Source organism: Alligator mississippiensis, chromosome 3, assembly GCF_030867095.1.
Source record: "Alligator mississippiensis isolate rAllMis1 chromosome 3, rAllMis1, whole genome shotgun sequence".
Lineage (NCBI taxonomy): Eukaryota > Metazoa > Chordata > Crocodylia > Alligatoridae > Alligator > Alligator mississippiensis.
This window is the reverse complement of record NC_081826.1, coordinates 210,295,369-210,317,354: the sequence shown is the minus strand read 5'-3', so window position 1 is coordinate 210,317,354 and position 21,986 is coordinate 210,295,369. Positions and strand designations below refer to the sequence as shown.

Genomic DNA, 21,986 nt, shown 5'->3' with positions numbered 1-21,986 from the left:
AAGAAGGCTAAATTTTAAAATTCTGTTTACAGCCTCTCCATGATAAATCTTACAGCATTGCAATTGCAACTGCAACTGAAAGTAGATTTGCTCACAAAGACTTATCATGTTTTCCCAGTTATAGTTTATCTTGCCTTCACGTTTATCTTTACAAAATATTTAACTTAGATTTTTTAATTTATTTTTTAAATAAGAAGGTTCTTCTTGACAACCCATATGCTCTTTTAGGTTATGTAGTAATGACATTTTAATTCTGATTGTATTATACTGAAATAAAATACAGTGGACACAGATTTCTTAAGATAGGCAGAGTGTAATGGCTTTTTTTCTCTTTTTTTAAGCTCAGGCAAGGCAAAGAGATGAGTTTTCAAAAATATGAAAAGAATATTGAATCAGAATGGAAAATGTGCTAAGGAGAGTGGGTGGAAATGTAATTGAGATATTGTCCCACTGCTGAAGAGCAACCTAGTGAAATTTGACTTTTATTCCCATTAACAGAATATAGTCCTTCACCATGCACAGTAACGGAATCTTTGTTATATTGGTACGTAAGAGCTCAGTTATTCATTTGGTGCTGTGTTGTTGCTATGATCTTGATCATGTGATTCAGGCTTTATTCAGTAGACTGCTCACATTCCTTTAAACTGTTGCATAATGGAAAGCAGTTGCTGAGTGCGCTGCTGAACACTTTGCTGTTCTTCTTTTAGCCTCTCCTGATCATGGAGAATCTCTTCCTATAAAAAAAAAAAAAATCAGAGACCATTTTTAGCTTATACATCCAAGTGATGGCAATTAAGAGGAAGCATGTATTAAAACAGAATACTTTTTTACTACCCTTCCTATTCCCGCCAAGTTCTAGAAATCTACAGCTAGGATCAAGCTGGATCCTTTTCAGTCAATATATGAAACTAAAAAATGACAGTACCCTCTGTGAAGTGGAAAAATAATTTGGGGCCAGATCATTCCCTCCTATGATGAGCTTTGTAGGAAGTACTTGGAGCTGGAGATTTAAGAATGTAGTTTTCAGAGAATTGTCCACTCTCATCAGAGGAGTTTGAAGACTTGTAGCGTGCAGGGGTTAAACCTCTCACCTCCTTGTGTCCAGAAGATCATGAAGAAAGGGCAATTCCAGGTTTTTGAAACCTGACAAAGCTCTGGACGTTGCATGGCTGTATCACCCCTACCTTCTCTGTTGCAATCTCCAGCCGACAGGCTCCCTCTGAGACTACTCAGTAGAAACTTCATTGAGGATTCAGCAAGAATCAACATGGGCAGTATGAGCATTGCCTCTGTATTGGCTTCTGTCTGGTTGTCTATGTGCTGAACACAGAATGATTCTGCAGAAAATAGCTGGCTGCCCAGTAAGGAACTAGGTACCCTTTCTTTGGGTGTGTCTACAGGTGTGCATTTACTGTACAGTAACTGAAATCACTGCACAGTACAGGCACATGTCTACAGGTACACACCTATGCTGTGCAGTAAATAAGGTGACTTACACTGACCTGTGACTTATACTGACCTGATACCTGCATCATCTAGGTATCAAATTTACACCCGATTAATTACTACACAGTAACGCACACGTAGACGCCTTACTGCACAGTAACATTGTATGTGTGGACTAACTGGGGACTAACTTTAGTTCCAAGTCAGTCCACACAGTCCACAGTCCACATAGCATTAATGTGCTCTAATGCCTGCATGTGTAGATGCCACCCTATTGCCTCTTACTGCACAGTAACTTACTGAGCAGTAAATTTAAATCGGCATAAATAGACGTGTAGACACACCCTTTATGTAGCATCTCCTCCTGCTGACTTATCAGCATGGCCAAAATAGAATCTGTGGAAACTTTCAGCCAACTTCTGATTCTTGCAGTCATACTGAGCATAATCAGTGTCCATAGGCAGATGAATGCCCAGGTCAGTCAGGCCTGGGCCCAAGTGCCCTTGCCAATCAGGCACCATGCTTGCAGCTTGCTCCTCATTGGCAGGGAAGCGAAAGTTGTAGTTTTAAACCTGACATTGTTTTTGTCTCCTTGATGGTGGGCAGCAAGCAGCTGGGCCACCAGGGCCCCTCAGCCAATCAGCAGCAGGGAGAGAAAAAATGGCACCAAGTTTAAAACGGTGGCTTTTGCTTCCCTGCCAAGAAGCAAGCCGCAAATGTGGACCCTCACCAACCAGTGGCGGGGGGCCCAGGGAACCTGCAAAATTTGCTGCTGTGCATGTGGCCAGAAGTACAGCCAGGCAGCCAGCTCCCTGCAGGTAAGTCTAATGTGGGGGAAGGGATATGGGGGGCGGGCAGATTCAAGGCCTTCATGGTGAGGGAAGGAGTGTGGTAGGGGCAGGAGCTGAGGCTGGGGCAGGGGCAGGAGCAGGCCAGGGCAGTGAATGTGACCCCAGGGCTGTGAGCAGGACAGAGCCATGGGCAGCACATCCAGGGGGTGCAGGCTTAGGGCTGGTGGTCACACCAGCCTCTTCCTGGTGTAGGGGGGCTGGGGCTAGGCTCAGGGCAGGCTCAGCTGTGTAGGGTGGGTGGTGGTGGTGATGTTGGGAGAGTTGACTATGGGGGAGCTGTGGGGAATTTTGGGGTGGGCATAAACCCCCTAACCTCCTACTGCCACCCCTGCTCAGAGACCTCCACATGGAGCTCCCAAGGGAAAGGCAGCAGACCGCAGTGCTTTGAGCAGGGACAGCGCTGGGGGGGGGGGGGGGGCTATAGACATCCCAAAATTCCCAGTAGCCACCCTGTAGCCACCCCTCTAGTGCTGCCACTGCCACCCACCTCATGCAGGTGAGCCCACCCTGGTTCAGCCCCCTCACTAGGAAAAGGCTGGTGCAGCCCCTGGCCCCGAGTCCACAGTGGGCAGTCTGCCCTCACCTCATGCACAAATCTGGACAGGCACATGCTCCCCTGCCTCCCCTGGGGGTGCGTCCAGTGGTGGGGAGCCACCCACCTCCCTGCACCCTTTGGACATGCCACCCATGGCTCCATCCTGCTCCCAGCCCCGGAATCACATTCATTGTCCTGGCTGGGCAGCGCCTGCCCTTGCCCCTGCCCCACTCCCTCCCTCACCATGGGGGCTTTGATTTGCCCCTCCCACACACTTTCCTTCCCCCATGTCCCTTCCTCTCCACAGACTTACTGGCAGGATACTGCTCTCCAAGCTGCCCGGCTGCATTCCTGGCTGTGTGCATGCGGAATTTATTGGTGACAATTATTGGTTACACTGGCCAAAGAAAGCTGATAGCCAATAATGTTAGTTTGTTTTACTGGGTCTAATCCAATATGTGGCCAATATATCAGTGCACCTCTAGAGGGAGCCCTCAATTTTGTGTTTGCCTAGGACCCCAATAAATCTTAATTTGCCCCTGTCAGTGTCTCTGGAACAGGCAGACTCAGTAGAATTTATAATCACTATCTACTAGTCCTTGGTCAGACTCCATCTCCTGTGGGAGCTCTGTCTCAATAAGGACTTGGGCTGTCCTCTCAGTAGCAGTAGAAATCATCACGTTTCAGTTTGTGGAGTTTTCCCCTCACTATAACTTTAGGATATGCTTTTCCTCCCCTGTATAGTATTTAAAAGGTTTGATCCCCTAGCCCAATAGATTTCCTAAGATCTCCAGAGGTGTAAACCTACCTACTGGCAATCTCTACCGACTCCCCTCCCCGGCTTTCTTACTCATACAGGCATTCATTTTTTCCTGAGAGAGTTGGTGTTCTCCCAGGAGAAACCATGAGTGTATAGATATTCAGGCATTTTCTCCAAGAGTAAAACTTGTGCCTCCAGGAGAAATATAATTGGGGAACAATCAGGGTTAAATCACCTGGGAGAGCAAATATCTGTACATGTTATGGTTTCTCTCAGAAGAGAACATAATCCTTCAGCATCCCTCTCTCCTACCACAAGGAGATAGTGTGTCACTTGTTGGATGCTGTGTTGCTCCAACAGGGAGCAGAACATAGTTCCTTAATAATTCCCACACTGAATCCCTACAGGGGAACACAGGCTGTATATGGTCATCTTGGGTCAGCCAATCAGGGTTACCCTGTGCACTGCTGCCATCTGTCACCAGGCAGACTAAGGAAGCCTGCAGAACACACTGAGATGTGTGCATAGGGTCCTTCCTAGCTGCACAGTGTCACAACTGCAAGCTGTCCACTCTTCATGGGCTTAGCATTTGAATGTCTGTACATACAGCTGGGGGTAAAGTTTTCTACCAGGAAAACAAACCTGGAAGAATTTTCCTAGATTATTTGAATGCATGCATGTATGCAGTATTTTTCAACAACCATTCTGTTACTGATGACTTCACCTGCAACTGCATAGTAGTAGATAAAAAAAAAATTGAGGGCATAGGTATTAATGCTGTTTGAAGCAGTGATAAGACCTGATTGGCTAGCCCTTGGTATCACAATGTAGAAAGCAGCTACTTAGTAGTTCTAGCCCTAGTCTTTCCTCCAAATACCTGACCTGAGTTCCTACAGTTCAGACAGGCCCACAGTGTCCCTGCTAGGCAAAAGAAGGAATGACCATGCTGCAGAACCTGTGCCCTTCATTGGGTTAAGCCTGTTGGTGTTTCCTTTAACTTAAAAAATTATTACAGAGAATCCAATGCTGAGTAAGGAGGACAGGAATACGTTTCTTAGGAGGAGGATTATTTTTTTTAATGTTACAATAGTAAAAGAATTTTGATAATTCAGCACGGATAAAAATGCATCTTCAATTTTCACATAAAAGAGTATAGGAAAAGGGAATTTCTTAGCTATTTAAGAGAAAGTCTTTGGGGTTTAGTTCTTACCGTATCATAATTCTTTGAGATAAATCAGAGCTAAAATAGAGCCCTAGCAAAACAAAAGGGGTTTAGTATTCATGCAAAAATTGATTGATTGATTACTTGAAACATATGGGAATTAAAAAGCAGAAACATGACTAAGAAGCTGAAGGACAAAACAATTAAATTCTGTGAAAGCAATTTAAAAATGTGACCTAGAACTAGTTGTTAATGAATTGCTTGAACATTTCCCTCTAGAATATGGAGGAAGTAGTGGTTTTACTGTTTTTGTATCATGCTGCTAGACAGTATGCAAAAAAAGAAAAAACACTTTGCTTGTTTCACTACTGTTGTGAGATATGTGGCCAGAGCATGTATAAAAAGGATCCAAATGGCATTTTCAATAATATACAGCTGTACAACATTACTTTTAAAGATGCTTACCCTCAGTTTACAGATTTCTTTTCTTTCCTTATCATTTTCCTTTGCTCTGGCTTTGAGCCAGGCTTCATTTTGGGCCTTATGCTTATTTAGCATTTCTTGTAGTTCCTGGTTTAAAAAAAAAAAAAAAATCACAACAATTAAAAGATAGAGCAGTGATTCTTAACCAGGGTGCCAAGGTATAACTCAAATACGATTCACAGAATAAACCCAGACAGTTCAAATAGCAATCCATAGTGTGAAAAAAATTCTGTCCTGCTGTGGACCTTCTGAGTTGTCTTCAACAGAAGAATTGTTCTATTGTTTCTCTGTGCTCAAAAATGTGTGTAAACTAAGAGCTGGCATTTTCCAAGGGGTGCCTCAAGTCTAAAAAGGTTGAGAACTACTGAGATAAAGTGATACTGTTTAAAACTGTCTGTGTCCAGTTCCACACATTAATAGACAGCCCAGTGACTAGTCCAGAAAACAATTCTCAAAGGCACATTCACATCCAACCGTTCTGGCACATTTCAGATGATTTTTAACTTTCCTTACACTCTCAAAGTCCATTTATTCAGTTTTCTGGTTAACCAGTGATATCGCTGAAAATTTTCCTTGTCCGGTGATATCATTTATCATTACTACAAACCTGATCCTGTAGATATTGACTCATCTGAGTAAGCTTTACTCATGTGAGAAATAATAATTCAAAAGGCCTATATTTTTGAATGGTAGTATTTGTGAGTAACTCCCCTGGCCACTTTTGTAGCCTCCTTCTCCAGACTTTTTGGGGTTGGCCTGAAGACATTTTCCACATCACGTAGGAAGTATACTTGCATCTCTGTGAGGTCACTACAAGAACATTGCTTGCACAAATGCTATGTGAAGCTCCAGTGGTCCAACTGAGGGCTGTTTGTATGAATCAGGATTCTTCAGTGGTGGGCCTGTGAACTGAACTCCTATTTTGAAAATAAGCTGTGTAAAGTAGTAACTTTTTATTATGATCTCTTTGTGTATTCCATGTCACATCTACTAAATCTATTGACTAAGGCAATGGTGTGAAACATACTGCCTGCAGGCCGGATCAGATCTATGCAACCCTACGATCTGGCTTGTGGGTCATGGGACTGACCACATGTGCTGGCTCTGGCCCTACACACCATGCGTCCTGCACACAGCACAGGCGGGTGGTCCAAACACGTATTGCAGGCAGCGTTCCACCAGACTGGCCCTGGGTCTTGGCTCTGGGGCTGGTCTGGACTGGGCCATGTTGGAATCAGTGCACAGGGCCAGTTTAGCCTCACATGCACCATGTGCCAGCCCAGGGTTCCCTGTGTATGTGGCATAGGGGGCTGACATAGGGTGTGTGCTGTACACAGCATGTGGGCTGAACCTGGTGCTGTACATGAAACAGGAGGCTCAGGGCACAGGCTGCATGTGGTACTCCCGACTGACCACTTTGCTGCCTGCAGTGCCAAATGCAACTCATGCTCTGCGGGTACTGAATGCCTTATATTGGCCCCATGTGCCACACATGCATGGACCCCTGGGCATGCTGTGTGTGGCACACAGGCTGGGCCAGTACTGCAGGTACAGCACAGGGGGTCAGTTCTAGTCTGGCCAACAGACTGGCCCAGTGATTCTTATTCAGCCCATGGGCCTGGATGAATTTGATACCCCTGGACTAAGGGCATGGCTATACAGGGATAATCAGGAAAGTTGATCCCTGTGGCTATAAATAGAAATTGCATTTGGCCAAGGAGAAAACTTTTGGTCCTGGGTTTCTACAGATGTTCACTGTCCCACTTCAAGGCCCTCTGAAGTATGGGGATAAAATATGCTAATACTTTTCCGTAAGACATGGCTATGTTAGTCTGTAGGGTTATTGCGGGTCATTTGAGGAACAAGGCAGCGAGGTTGTCCTGCTGGTAGAGGAGCAGCAGCATTGCAAGTTGGAAGGGCAATATGTGCAAATGACTGAGCCATAACTGTTTTGATCCAAGTCATGCTCCAGGACAATCGGGACCATCTAAAGGCTAGGGACAGGCATTACACATAAACCAGTTTAAGTGATCAGAAATTGGTTTAAACCTGTAACAGAACATAAGTTCAGTGCACATAAGCCAGTTTCAAAATGGCTGAAACTGGTTTAAGATAAACCTGATTGAATGTACTATTAGACTTAACTGATTTGGGTCAAACTGATTTATGCAATGTCGGTCCCAGACCCCTTCCTCGTTTAAGCTAAACCAGAGTCCCCAGCATCCCAGAGACTTTGCAGCCTTGGGCTGTGCTGTCTACTCCAGAGAACAGGGCTGGCCCTGTTGGCTTAGAACTGGTATTTAAAAGGTTTGCTTTTTGGGAATTGGCTTATAGGTATATGTATATAAGCCTATCTTGGTAGCAGTTTACCACTACATCAGGGGAGTACATCAGGGGCTCAGTGAACAACTGTTCACCAGCGCGCCCTTGGGGGAACTAGGAGTAATGGCCACAAACTCCTGGAAGACCGTTTCAAGATCAACATTAGGAAAGTCTTCTTCACAGTTAGGGTGTCCAGAATGTAGAATAAACTCCCTCTAGAGGTGGTGCAATCACCTACCCTGGAAATCTTCAAGAGGAGACTGGATAGTTGCCTTGCTGGGGTCACCTGACCCCAACTGTCTTTCCCACCTGGTGCAGGGGGCTGGACCTAATGATCTTCCGAGGTTCCTTCCAGCCCTACAATCTATGAATCTATGTATTAGAATGGTTTCAGATGGACAGCTGGGGTTAACTGATTTCTAAAGAGCTTGGATCTCACTCACACAAAGTCTCTCATGGCCCTGGAAGCAGACAGGTTGTCTAACACAGCAAGGCCAATGGGTACACACATAACCTAAGCATTGAGGGGGCATGCCATAACACGAGATCACAGCCTTCAAGGCAGACAGGTTGTCTAACACAACAAGGACACAAAGTTTGGGGACAGAGGGAGTATGTACCATACTACCCATAAAATGAGATAAAAGTGGCACCAGCTAAGAAAGCCTCACAGCAGGGGGGGCCTGAGTCTTGGTTTTGGGGGAACAGACCAAATTAAGAGAAGGCTTGGAAGGCTATGTGGACGTGACCACAGAGAGACAACCAATCAGCGATAGCCACGGATGAAGAATCATCAAGGGTTATCAGGAGGGAAGGAGAATACAAAAGCAGAGTTGAGAGTAACAAAGGGTCTCTTCTTGTCCCTCCCTTTGTTTCATCTCCCCATCTTGCTTCCCGAGAGGGGTTCCTTGTCTCCATCCCCATGAAAGGTCCCCGAGGCCACCATGGAGGGCATACTAACATCCCATCTCATACGCACCATTGGGGGGGTAGGAGGGAGCGCTCAGCATCCCACCTTCAAACTGCTGACATGCTGACACCTAGAAGAGTGCCTCAGAGTGGAGCCTGCATCCTGACCAGATGTACTTCTACTCTGATGACAGCCCTAGGATTTGATAGATATATAGACTTGCTTGTTTGTTTGTATTCTTTTCTTTTAGCACTGTGTATCAATAAATTTGCCTATTATCAAATGGAAAGGTTATGGTCAGTCTGAGGGTGGGTCTCCCCCCCCCCAGAACAAGGTATCTGGATCTTAAATCCAGAGCCAACAGGCCCTGCCCCTCTGCTTCCTAGCCAGAGCTGTGGCAGAGACTGCAGGCACAGCAGGGTCTGCCTGGCTTCCCCCTGCAACCCCCCCCCCCCCCCCAGCCCCGTGCCGCTTACTGCTCAAGCAGGGATCCCCCACTCCCGTCTCCCACAGCAAAGCCAGTTACAAATGTCCAACTCGGGATCCTTAAAATTCTAGTTTATTAGGCAGATTGAAACACTGTAATCATAAACCTTGGGGCTGGTCCACACACACACATGCACACATGCACACACATACACACACACAGTAGCAGGCTACAGAGTCAGGTATACCATACCTATCCTACAAGCCCTGGAGTCTGTCGTTGAGGCTTCTTTCAGTGTGGTGTTATCTTCCAGAAGGGGTCGCCGGCTGGTCCTTCTGGCTGGACAGGTCTGGTCGAGTTGGAGATCAAGAGGGCGCCACTGAGGGTCACTTTTCACTGCCTTTTATCTGTCCTTGGCAGACTTTGGTGACTCCCCAGTTTTCTGGTTTGCCCAATCCAGGGGTCATTGACCCTCGTGGGACTTCCCCCCCCTCGGTGGCTACTGGACAGCATCTGTCAGCCCCAGGGGTCGTCCGCATGTAGGTGCAGGTTTGGGAGTCCGTTGATGAATTTAGAATAGGGCTCTGGGAGTGGTCAATCTGGAGATATTCAGCCCAAAAGTTGGTCTCTGGTGTTGATTAAGTCAGGCCAGGGCTTCTAGCCCTTTATCAGTGAGGTATAGAGATTTCCCGGTTGTTACACTGTCTTCTATTGAGTTCAGCTTCCAGGTGATAATTGCTGCCTGCTTCCATGTTACACATTCAATCACTGATTCACTCACTCTTTCAGAGGCCAGCCTGATACAGGGAAGGGCAGTTTGATTCCTGCCTTTGTTAACAATGTTACAATGTATAACTTACTAAAACACATTTAGTTGAAAGTTGAAAGGTGAGGAGTATAAAATATAAGCTACAAATGCCATGGCACACAAATAGATAAAAATACTAAACTACAAGGGGAGATACAAAATGCACACATACAAATTTTAAAATACAATTCCTTATCTTAAAGTGAAAGAGAGAGGAAGGAAGAAAAGGTAGAAAAAGAGAAACATATCCAAAGAGGGGAGAGCAAATGCAGGCAAGAGGAAAAGGGGGCTTTCTGCTACAAGCCCACAGCCCCATGGATCCTAGCTGGCATATGGTATGCTACCTAATACTGAGAGGTGTGTGTGTCTCCAATTTCTCTGTGACAGGCAGACAGAACAGTGTCTGCTTAGGGCTTTTTGGAGCTAATCAACCAGTCAGCTGGTAATGTCCCTCTGTTCCTTCCTAGGAAAAAGCTGTTTAAGAAGAGCTTGAACTAATGAGATAGGCTTTTGTTTTGTTCATGGGCTGATAACACAGAGTTTATCAGTTCCCTGCTGGCTCCTTTGCCTGTCAGGTTTGCAAACAGTATGAAGAAGCAGGGAGACAGAGATTGAAAAGCTCAGTATCATCAACAGATTCATGCACTGCACACACCCCACTTTGTCTCAGAGTGCTAGCTGGGGGCTAGGAACACTCCCATCCCTTGAGCAGCGAGTGAGGAAAAGCCTGGGACTGCAGGCAGGGTGGGGGTTTACACCCCTCCCTAATCAGAGCGTCCTGATGGGGCCTGGCCATGCCCCCACTCAGCTCAGCCGTGTGGAAGGGAAGGGAGGGCTGCTTTAGTGTCCCCCAAGCTTCTGGCCTGAGCCACTGCAGGCATGTGCCTGCATTTCCTCAATGCAGAGGAAAGGTCAGTGCAGTTGTAAAGTGATTCAATCTAGGTAGGTTAGATTAACTTGAAAAGATTGAATCAATTGAGACTTAGGCTTTTTGAATGTCTGTCCCTAGCCCAAATGAGAGGTCTGCTTACAACCTGTAATCAACTATGTGGATGCTCTCCTTCAGGAAAAAAAAAAATTTGAAGCAGCTGTGTAACAAAGCCCAATATAATCAGTACTACTACTAACTTTCCTTAGCCTTGTAGAGCCAACACAACTAAGAGTGGGCTGAATTTTATTCAGGCTTATGCATCAGTGGAATTGTTAAGGCCTGGTGATGTCCTAGCCTGTAAGCACAATTTGACTTTCAGATTCAAGGCTGAGTTTGCAGATCTGCTTATTAGAGTACAATTTTTTATTTGCAAATTGAACAGAATTCTTTGGAGCCACTGCCCCACAATTATGAAAGCCCACATGACACTTTTTTTTTAAACAAAGATACTTCTCAGAGGAAAAGATCTAATTGTTACAGTTAGCTGGATTTAGTAGTGGCATTCGTGTGCACAATGATGTCAAAGTCAATTGAATAAACTGGCACAAGTATAATAGACTCTGTTTACTCAGGAATGGAGTCTGAAACCCCTGAAAAAAACAGGGAATAGAGCTGGAGGGTGAGATATGTTATCTGCTGCTCTTTCTCCAGGAAAGCAGGGACTTCTTGGTATATTGCTAAATGTCTAGGTGAAAGAGGAGTGGAAAAGAACCTAATGCTCATAACAGAGCATTAGGAACAAGGGGGAAATGGCTGAGCAGGAACTTAGCATTCCTATGGAAGGGAGACTGCTTTTCAATTTTTCACAACTATTCAGTGAAAAATACTTATACAAAGCATTTGGACTCAATTCTGCCATAGGTTCATTCCATCACTTTAAATCTTCATTTTAGAAAAGAAAACTCTGTTTACTGGGATGATTAGCTATACTGAAGTTGGTCACATGCATTACTTAATAAAATCTGTGACTTAGAAACAAAGCTACTATTCTGCTACTTGCCAATTCACTAATCTCTTTTTTTTAAAAGGTTAATTTGATGAATTTTTTTTTTTTTTCCAAAAGTGGGTATTTTGTCTTTGTATTCAAACAGAGACAAGAAAGGGTTGTCTAAGATCTGAAGATCTAAGATCCAAGAAGATTAAAGATGAAAGTAAAATTACCCTTCTCTGCTTGGGAAGCAGGAATTGTGATCCCAGATGAACTGTCCAGTTGAGACTATCTAAAAAAAGAATCCATCTGTCCTTCTTACATCTTTTCTTTTCTCTTTCCTTTCCTTTCAAATATATTTTTGCTCCTCTTCCATTCATTTTGTTGGCATTGCATATTTGTTGCGGGGAAGCAGAATCAAAATAACTAATGTTTGTCCAGAAGTCTTTCTTCTATGCAACAGTGAATTCCGTATTTTTGATCCTGCTGCTGAAGTAGCTCAGGCTTTCACAAGCTGTTCCCTAGAACAGTGGTTAGTAGGGGTGTGCAAAGTGGGCTGTTTTTGATTTGGATTCGGCCCAATTCAGGGGGCAGTGATTCGATTAGCTGATTTGTATCACTGTCCCAATTCAATTCAGCTGAATTGGAATCCCTCCCACCTCAGCGATCAGCCATGGGGCACCCTGGGTACTCCCCATACCCAGAAGGCACCAGTTGCTGAGCCGGGCAGCTGGGGGGGAGGGGCGTGGCCCCCGCACGCTCAATGGCAGACTTGGAAGTGGACCGGAAGTGCTTCTAGTCCACTTCCGATTCTACCGCCAAGCATGCTGGGGACCCCCCCCCCCCACTCCCATGGGATGCTCCATCTGCCCCACCATCTCAGCATTCATGAGCCACCTGGTACCTAGAGGTATGTGGAAAAAACATATAAAGTTGTGTCTATGGCTGAATTGTTGAATCTTTCTGAATCAAATCAGAGGCTTCTGATTGGATTTAGAAAGATTAATAGGTCTCCTGATTTGATTCGGATTTGGTGATTTGGCTACTGAATCTCCTCTGAATTGAATCAGTGACAGAAGCTTTACACAGCCCTAGTGGTCAGAAGTGTTTTTCTAGTAGCAGACTGTAATAACATAGCTTGGGTCCTAGATGGGCCAGTGCTATGATCCAGCCAGCACTACTGCTATGGTCAGTTCTCTACCTCTTAATCAGCCATGGCATGGGGTGATGTTGGTGAAATCCCCCAACCTTCTTGCCCCTCCCTCATCAGCTCCGGGTTGGATCAATTGACTCCATGCACCAGATCTGGCTGGTCACCTGTAGGTTGCCAACCTCTACCCTAGAATATCACAGCAGCTTCATAGTTCCTAAGGAGGGAGGTCAACATCACAAAGAGAAAAAAAGTGTTCTTTGAAGTTGTGCAGATTGGGCTGTTTCAGTGGAAGGCTGAATATGTGCATTTCAAAGTAGTATTTATAAATCAGAGAAAAGGGGAAGTAGAATGGGAATAAGTTTTAGAATTCTTTTTTTCCCCACAATCAAACATTCGTCACTGAACAATGGGGATGGTCCATCAGAAACCATTTTACTTGAACCAAATGAACCAAATGTCCTGTGGGATGCAAGTTTTCTGATCACATAATCATAGAGAAGTTGGGCTGGAAGGGACCTCGAGACCTCATCTAATTGAACCCCCAATCATTCCTATCCAAATCATTCTATACAAATCAATTGTCTAACCTCTTAGTAAAATTTTGCAATCCTGACACAACACAAGGCATAACACCCTAATCTGCTGCTGGTAAAGCAGTGGGGGCCATGGTGGCCACTGTAGTGCTACTGCAAAGATTGTTAAAATACACTCAAGAGATCCTAGGAAAAGAGGGCCATGTTCCTGCATCCCCCAGTCAGTACTAATCTGACCATGGAGTAAAATTCCTTCCTGACCTCAGATATGGTGGCTGGTCATACCCTGAGTGGAGGGGCAAATCCCTGTAGCCAGAAATGCCTGGGTGAAAGTCCCAGAAGGACCACTGGCACATCCCAGTCAAAATCCCCAGCCTTGTCTACAGCCAATACCCAATGCCTCTGAGGAAGGCTTAGAAGAAGCCTAATGTGTAGCAGCAGGAGGGAAAAAAAAAATTCTGTCCTGGCCACATGTGGCAACCAGATAAACCCAGAAACATGAGAATACCTGAAGTAGACCAAATGCACAGGTATGCCTATTTCATCCCCAATCAATGTCTTCTTGAACATATCCCACGATGGAGAGTCTATTCAACTGCCCCACTGTTCTAACAGTGAAGAAGTTTTTCCTGATATCTAATCCAAATCTACTTTGCTGTAACTTCAGTTTTGCTAGTGGGCTGTTTAACCTGTGAAAGACAATTATTGTACTTTCTTGCATGCTACGCTCCCCTGAAATAACACATACGTCGTTTTTTGTTTTTTTTTTGGGGGGGGGGGGGAGGCAGAATGCAGAAAAAAGATGTTTTGTCATGGCTGAATGCTGTTAGAGGGCAGATTGCCCTCTAAGCAAGGCCACCTAGATCCAGAGAAGCACCAGCTGTGAACTCCAAGCTGACTGGCTGCAGAACCAGCTGGGCTAAGTACCTAAGCCAAGGCCCTCTATTTGGGATCCAGCTGCTTATGCCTTACATCATGTGGTAACTGCAGCCTTCTACCTTGGATCCCAGTACCACACCACTGTCTATCCTATTGTGTGGTTTGAACTTCCAGCTCCTGACCTTCAGCTGACCTGGATTATGAATATGGGTATCACTTTGGATTAGATGCTTGTCTCTGATTACCTGGTATGACTACTTTGCACTGCCTTGATCACAAATCTGGATTCTCTGCAGACTTGGGTATTTGGCTAATTTCACATTCCTCAAGATTTTCCATACCTCCTTCCTTACAACTACAGGGGATCCTGACTGTAGCCACTGTGGCTGTGACAGGGTTAATATTGTAGCTCTGGCCCTAAAGGGTAAACAACTCTGTTTTATCTCTCCCCAAGGCTGGCAGAGGAAGAACCTTGGCAGCCATCCTGTAGCAATGTCACCCTGCTTTCCATGATTCTATTCCAGTGAAGAAAAATCAGTTTAATGCAAATACCCTAATTTGGAGGATCTGATTTTTGGGGAAAGGATGTGTGCGTGTGATATGTAAGTAAATATATTTTACTTACATATTCACTGGGTTCCCAGTGAAGGTGCTGTTACACATTAAATAAGTGTTAATGACCCTTAAATCAGGAGCGTTCACACATTAGGACAGGAAAATGCATGCTAAGGCCTCTGGGTGGTTCAGAGATAATCCTTTTCCATCGAAGATTACCTCTACCTATTTTTGGGTAGCTTGTGCTGCAGTCACATGTGATTGCTTCACAGGCCCAAAACCAACTGGAAGCAGTCCTTCAGCATCCCAGGAGACACCGTTCCCAGTTGCTTTATCTTCCCTCACAATGACAGTGGGGGCAGCCAGGGGAGGACCCAATTCCCCCTCCCCTCTAATTCTGGGCACTTCCCAGCCTCCCAGGCTACCCTCACCCCCTCCACACCTGGGGCTTCCCCTCAACCCCCAGCCTTGGGGGTTCTGCCCTGCCCCTTGAGTTTCCTTGTGTGCCCCCCCACTCCTGGAACTCCTTCTCTGCCTCCTGGCGGTTGTAACTCATCTGTGCCTGCTAGCACTGCTCTGTGAGAGTAAGCAAGGAAGAAGAACCTGCCCACCACTGTTGCTGCTGCCAAACTGTGGTGGCTCTGTGGGTTGAGCCCAGCACAGAGAGTGGGGGCAGGAGGTGGTTTTCTTGTCCTTGTTTGCTCCTGCTGGACAGAGGTGGGAGCTCCAGATGATCTGGGAGCTGCTGGGAGTGGGACACTGAGTAGGAGTCAGAGTAGCGGAGCAGCACCACGGGCCTGATGCAGGCTGGTGCGGGGGGAGGAGGCAGCCCATCTCCCCTCCTCCCCTTGCATTGGGTCTCTTACACCATTGCTACCTGTCCCACTGACCTGCATTGGGCCTGCCACTCTGCCCACCTCTCCACAGCTCTGTATCAGGCCTGTCTATCCCATACTCCAGATCCTCCACCCCACCCCTCCAGCAGCTCGCAACTTATCTACAGCTCCTGGTGCTGTCCTGGGGAAGTTAGCAGGGAAGGGGAATTCACCCACCACTGCTACTGCTCTCTAGGCTGGGATCAGCTCAGAGAGCGTCTAGGCCCTGGTGGCAGTGGGTTCCCCTTCCTGGCTTGCTTCTTACTGGCAGGATGCTGCTCTCCAAGCTGCCCAGATGCATTCCTGGATGCATGCATGCAGCATTTATTGATGACAATAATTGGCTTACACCGGCCGAAAAAAGCTGATAGCTAATAATGTTAGTTTTCATTTTATCAGTGCTGATCTGATATGTGACAGATATATTAGTGCACCTCTACAGGGAGCCCCCAATTTTGTGTTTGCCTAGGTCCCCAATAAATCTTAATCTGCCTCTGTTAGTATATGGCATTCCAGATTAAGTTACTGCCTAAAAGCAAGAGTGATCCACTGCCTAAGGTTATGGTTAAGGACAGCAAGGCTGTTTGGGCAAAAGCTTGGGCTGAGGACACTTAAGCTACATAGGACTATGATAAAGATAGTGGGGTTCCCTGGTGGTGAAAGTCTCCTTGCCCTAGGGTTAGGGTTAGAGAGAGTAGGGCTCATTTTCTATCAGAGTGTCCAGCAGCAGGGAGGATACCAGGAGGATGACCTTTGTTAAGTTGGTATGCAACCAGTCTATGTCAAACTTCTTCAATGGGGAATGAAGCAACAGGAGTCTCTAGGACTTCTAGGTTTCCCTTTTTTTTGCTTAGATTTAGCTTCATGAAACTGCCTTTCATGCAGGTACTTGTCTCAGAGAGCCAGGAGAGTCAGGAGCTTAGCTGTCTGTGTATGAGCACTGTGTCAGAGTGGTGGCTGTGCTGCTTTTTCTTGTGAAGACTTCAGTGTTATAGAGAGAATGACCACAGGCTCAGTTCAGTGACAAAGGCTAAGCCAGGTTTATTGCAAGTGAGTCTGGGTGTTGCTCGCCAAACAAGTCTCAGTCACAGCCAAATGGGGAGCAGGCAGAGGGATGGTACAGATCAGTTAAGTCTGTGTGGAATGAGAGGCCACATAAGAATGTATTCTCCCAAGATTTGCAGGGGAGGCCAGTGCTATAAATCAGATGGTTAGTTCAGCCTTCTGAACAGCAAGCAGCTGTTCAGATCTCATGAGCTGAAAGGACAACATTGCCTTGACACACATTGCAAGAGGGAAGAATGAGCTGAATATGCAGCAAACACCTGGCTTTTTTGAGTTACCTTGTTTGTCAAGTTCCTGCATCCCTGAAATTTTAAGGCAACTCCATGCTGGATGAAGCAATATGAAAGAATTTGTTGTACTGGGCTAGAGGCAAGCGATTCTGAGCACAATTACATCATCACAGACATGGAAGATACTCTTGTATAGATCTGTGCTTGGATTGCCATATGACAAACTAATTTGTTATTGCCATTACCACCATTCTGGAAAAAGCTGAATGAGAAGAGGCTTGATTAAGCCTTTCCACGTGTTAGAGAAGGGATACTGAAAATAATATACTATGGCTCACTTATAATCTGGAATTATGAACAAGGGGGAGAGAATAGTATTTGAGATCTGGAAAAAGACTCCAAGCAGCTGAGCCTGCTACTAAATCTAGAGACAAACTTAATTGTTGATACTCAGGAAAGGAGGGAGAGAAGAGGTTATTATTATTTTCAAAGATAATGAATTATATGCTAATTTAGAAACTGTTTTGTTGTTCACTGGGGTATTTCCTATTTTATTTAGTGCTTCTGCATAAGACCTGTAATCCATACTGTATTACAAAGTTCAAGACCAGGCACCAAAGCTTTAAACAGTAGGTGGAAACATCCATTAGTAAGCTAGCCAAATTAAATATGCCCTTAATCATGAAATATATGAAGATGCTTCTGCCCACCAGAGTGAGATACAAATCTTACATACCAGCAGAAGCAGAGTAAAATGTTAAAGGAAAAAAAAAACCAGACCATTAATCTTTCAGAAGAACAGCAGGCTGTCTTGGAATTTGGTAGCCAGGGGACATAACAGCTGGCTAAGTTATGTAGTGACATATCACAGTGCCTGTGTAGATCTAACACTTTCCCACAGTATTCTGTTTGAGGGGTACTACATCGTTATCTTGTGTCTTGCATAGAGTGTTTGGAAAATGCCCAACAGATAGCGGGCATTGCTACAAATAAAGAATAAGATGTGGAAAGGGAGAGAATGAGAAATGACAAGATGAAAGACGGGAATGGTTCTCCAGACTCAAACCTTGTGGTTCGGAGATGGTGTAGGATGTCAACCATATGGGTCACATGCCTTTGCTGCCCAGTCACAGTGGAATGGGCACTGGACAAAAGAATAATACATCCTACTCTCCCAACAGGGGATAGATTCACTCTTTTGGGCATGAGATGAGAGTGCAGTCTAGCTGTCCAGAAGCCATGGCAACTAAAACAAATACAAGGGTTAAACAAGTGTATCTGCTGAGCAGCTATACTAGGGGTTATATTCTGGCAAGGGTGGTCAGCAATGTTTCTGCTGTGGAGGGGCAGCTTTAAGTTACTTCTAGGGTTGTGCAGGAGCTTCTCTAGGGGAAGCTGCTTAGGAGAGATGTCTACTCCCTCCTCTGTTGTCCACTGTAATCTTAGGAGTGTCTCCAGTTTGCTCCAAGTCTTCTACAGGAGCTGTACCCTTGCTCCTGGTGCATGTAAGCCAAAGATGGTTTGTAAACTTACCCCTTATCTCTGTTCTTGGAAGCTCTAATTCATTGCTAGCCATAATTTCTATAGATAGGAATACAGATTAGGGGAAGCACAACCTTTTTACTTAAATCCTTACTAGAATAATTCATTCTACTACATTCCTTTCTTTATCCCACAAGAGCAGCTTCCTTTTTTTAAATTTTTTTTTGAGACAGAGATCACATTCAGCTAGCTATTGTCCAAATAAAATTCCTTCATGTGACCCTCCATTTATAGCAGCTGCTTTAAAATATGTTAACATTACTTCAAAAACTGAGGTAATGCAAGACAGACGTTTCAGGTATATGAACTCTCAGGCACAAATCAGGCAACATAAGAAGGGAGCATGTGAAGTGTGAAGCAAGGGGGAGCAGCAGCCAAAGAAGGGCACTGCAAATTGGATATCATGCTGGATTTCCCCAGAATTAATGCTCTACAGTCAATGCTTTAGGGCAGGGATGGCACATTCCCATGGTCCCCCTTGACCTCCAGGCAAGATCTAGCTCATGGGCCTCTTCATGAGCTGAATCCAGACTAAGCGGAGCCTTGTGGGCTGGATCCTGACTCACTTTTAGCACGAGCAAACAGCATTAAAGAGGTGAGGGGGTTAACACAACTATTGCTCAAAATTCCATTGCCAACATGCATCCACAGCAGGGGTCAGCACACTGGAATTCAGTGGCTGGTCCTGCCCCTGCTCCACCCATTCCTGGCCCCACAGGGCATATCTTTGATGCCCTTGTTTTAGAGGGAGATTCCAGGGTCAAGCCTAGCCTGCAGAGATGTTTTAGTGGGTGTCCCCATACTTGCATTGGAGCAGTAATTTCTACCTATGTGTAACAGGGGGCCATCTCTGGGCCTATTTTTCCTATGCCCCGCCCACCTGTTTCTGGGCCAGTCATCAGCCTTCTCACCTGCCATGCCTTGTTGTTAATGAATTAACAATATTAATTAGATGGGAGGCTGCCCATTTTCCTGCCTCGATGCCAGGGGGCTCTATCTGTGACTCTGTACCTCCCCTACACTGCAGCCTATGCCTCGCAGATGGCATCCAACTGTTATCAACATCACCAGCTCCACACTGGGCCCCAGAATCCTCCTATCAGGACCCCTCCACAATCCCTCCATTTAGGCGGCCTACCCCACCCTCATTCAGGGCTGACTTACTCCCTGAAACTATTTCTCCTCTCAGGCATGGTCCCCTCCCAGGACCTTTGGCTACACAGGCCCTGGACTCACCTCCAAGGCCAGTCGGGAACCCCAGGCCCTTCAAGCTCTGGGCATCCCTCACCATGGGCCCCTGATCCTTTTGACCGCTCTGGCCTGGCCCCAGCCCAGACCAGTTGAGGGTACTCTCAGTCAGGCCTATGAGCCTCTAGCCCCACTCTCACTCCTGGGGTCTTCCTTCAGGACCCTACCAGCAGGTGACCCACCTGGTTGTGGGAGCTGGGGTTAAGGCACCCCAACCCACCTTTCAACGGGGTGGTAACTGGCCTGGCATTTCCTGGGGGCTCCCATGCCACTGGGAGCCCCACCACGCCACCCACTCCTGGCAGGGTGCAGTTTTAGGTCATACCAGGACCAGGAGCCTCCTAAACTGTCCCCTATAAGCACCTCCCTTACCTCCAGGATGTTCCATGAAACCTTGTAACCAGGCAATGTTGCTGCCTGGCCTACCAGCAGCAAAATGCCCTGCTTATATAGGCAGCCCTGAATCTAAAATGGCTGCCATAATCAGGCACCCACTGGCTGCTTGGCTTAGGTCTTAAAGTGGCAGGCACACAGTGCCCTGCCACACTATGAATATGCAAAGACTATCTGTGGTAGTTCATCATGTATTTTCTAAGTAAAGAAGCCTACCTGCTGTTGATTTCTGAATTGTTTGTTGTAAGCCTCCTTTTCTTTTTGGAAAGTAATTGTGGCCTGAACCAATTCAGCTTTCACACTATAAAATAAAAAAACCCAGAGGGAAAAACGTGCTTAGGTCAAAATAGAAGACATTAAGTTAGAGTATAATAGGTGAAATCCAAATGTAAAAATAAAACACCACACTACTTAAAACGCATATGCATTCTAAATATAAATGGAATTGTTCAACTTGGCCATCCAATTTCCAGGTGGAAATGTGCCAGATTTCTTCTCCAAATATCATTAATTTCCTTCCCTTGCTTGCTTTACCTTACAGGAAAAAGTGTGTGTGAAGACTGCAGAATGGTTCCAGAAGAAATTGCTAAGGAGGGCTGAGCACCCAGAATACTCCAAGGAAGAGCCAGCTTTTCATGTTACAATGAAGATTCCAAGTGGTTGCAGTCTGGTTTCTCTGAGTGAACCCCAGCTGATCACAAACCATCATCTTAAAGCATGATATAAATGATTTCTTTCTCTTGGGATAAAAAAGGAAGGGAACTAAGGTAAATACAATGGAGTTTCCAAGAGGCCAAGTTACAAGAATGTGAATTTAGGCATTTTTACCACATTCCATGGTAACAATCTCATGTAGACTTAGGCTGTCATCCTTCAAATGTTCATGTTTACAGTTTAACTTCACTACCATTAACAGCCTCATTAACTTCAAATGGATGCTTAATGTAGCAAAGGTTAGCATGTGCAGGACCAGAATCTAAGGCCTAAAACATGCAGGTGGGTCTCATGAACATCCATGGAACTCCATTCAGAGTTAAAGGCCCATCTCTACTGAAGCAATTAGGACATAAGCAAGAATTACAGAAGCCATCTTACAGGTGTCACAGTTAAAATATGTATACACATACATATATATATATGTTGTAATAAAAGCAAAATTATTTGTATGTTATACTACTTTCTCTTTCTCAAACATCTTCAAAGCTATATATGTGACCTAAAATTAAATCTGTTCAGAATTTTTCCAGTGGCATTTAAAAATGCCAATAAATTGAGAACAAAATGTGTTGTGAAAATATATTGACAACACTTCATTTGGAGAAAATAAAAGCAGAATGGAGCATTTTTATTTTAATATTTATTTATAATATACTCTGAATTGGAACAAAATACTTCAATTAGCCTTCTTTTTTCAGACTGGTGTTTGCATGCAATTTTAATTTTTTTCTTACAATTCCACTTTGAAAGATAATGTTTTTAAATCATAGAATAGATCATTTGCTTTCCTACAAAAGAATGGAGATCCATGGCACATTTTTCTACATTAACATTTTCAACATGGCTACAGATGGCTAGAAAATGTTATTTAGAGATTTGCTTTCAGGAATTGGCTTGTAGGTAAAGTAGATATTGCACTAGAACAATGGTACAGGGGAACAACAAGAGTTAACTGGTTTCTAAAAGTCTGTTTGTGACAGAGTTTCATGTTCTCAACCTTTGTGTCAGAAGTTAGCAGACAAACAGGCTGGGGAAATTGAAAACACGTACCACAGTGTTCCGTAACAAAGATAAGGGACTCTACAGCATTGCCATTAGGTCACAGTGACCAGCTGCAAAGCCCCTGGGATTTCTGGTTTTGATGGACAGACCAAATTAGTAAGCAGGGCATGCAAATTAAAACACCATTAATGACCAAATTAAGATATATGCACATGATGTGTTTGAGAAACA

General features: G+C 45.0%; 1 long non-coding RNA gene across 2 annotated transcripts; it reads right to left on the bottom strand.

The window, feature by feature from the left end:
• Positions 1–297: 297 nt before the first annotated feature.
• Positions 298–20,348, bottom strand: LOC132243274 (uncharacterized). 2 transcript variants are annotated; one of them, XR_009461002.1, is made up of 3 exons: positions 20,253–20,348; positions 5,220–5,324; positions 298–734 (listed from the first exon to the last, which is right to left on the bottom strand). It is a non-coding gene; the product is annotated as an uncharacterized LOC132243274 (long non-coding RNA). The 2 variants fall into 2 exon arrangements; XR_009461003.1 differs by lacking the exon at positions 20,253–20,348 and adding an exon at positions 20,016–20,121.
• Positions 20,349–21,986: the final 1,638 nt, after the last annotated feature.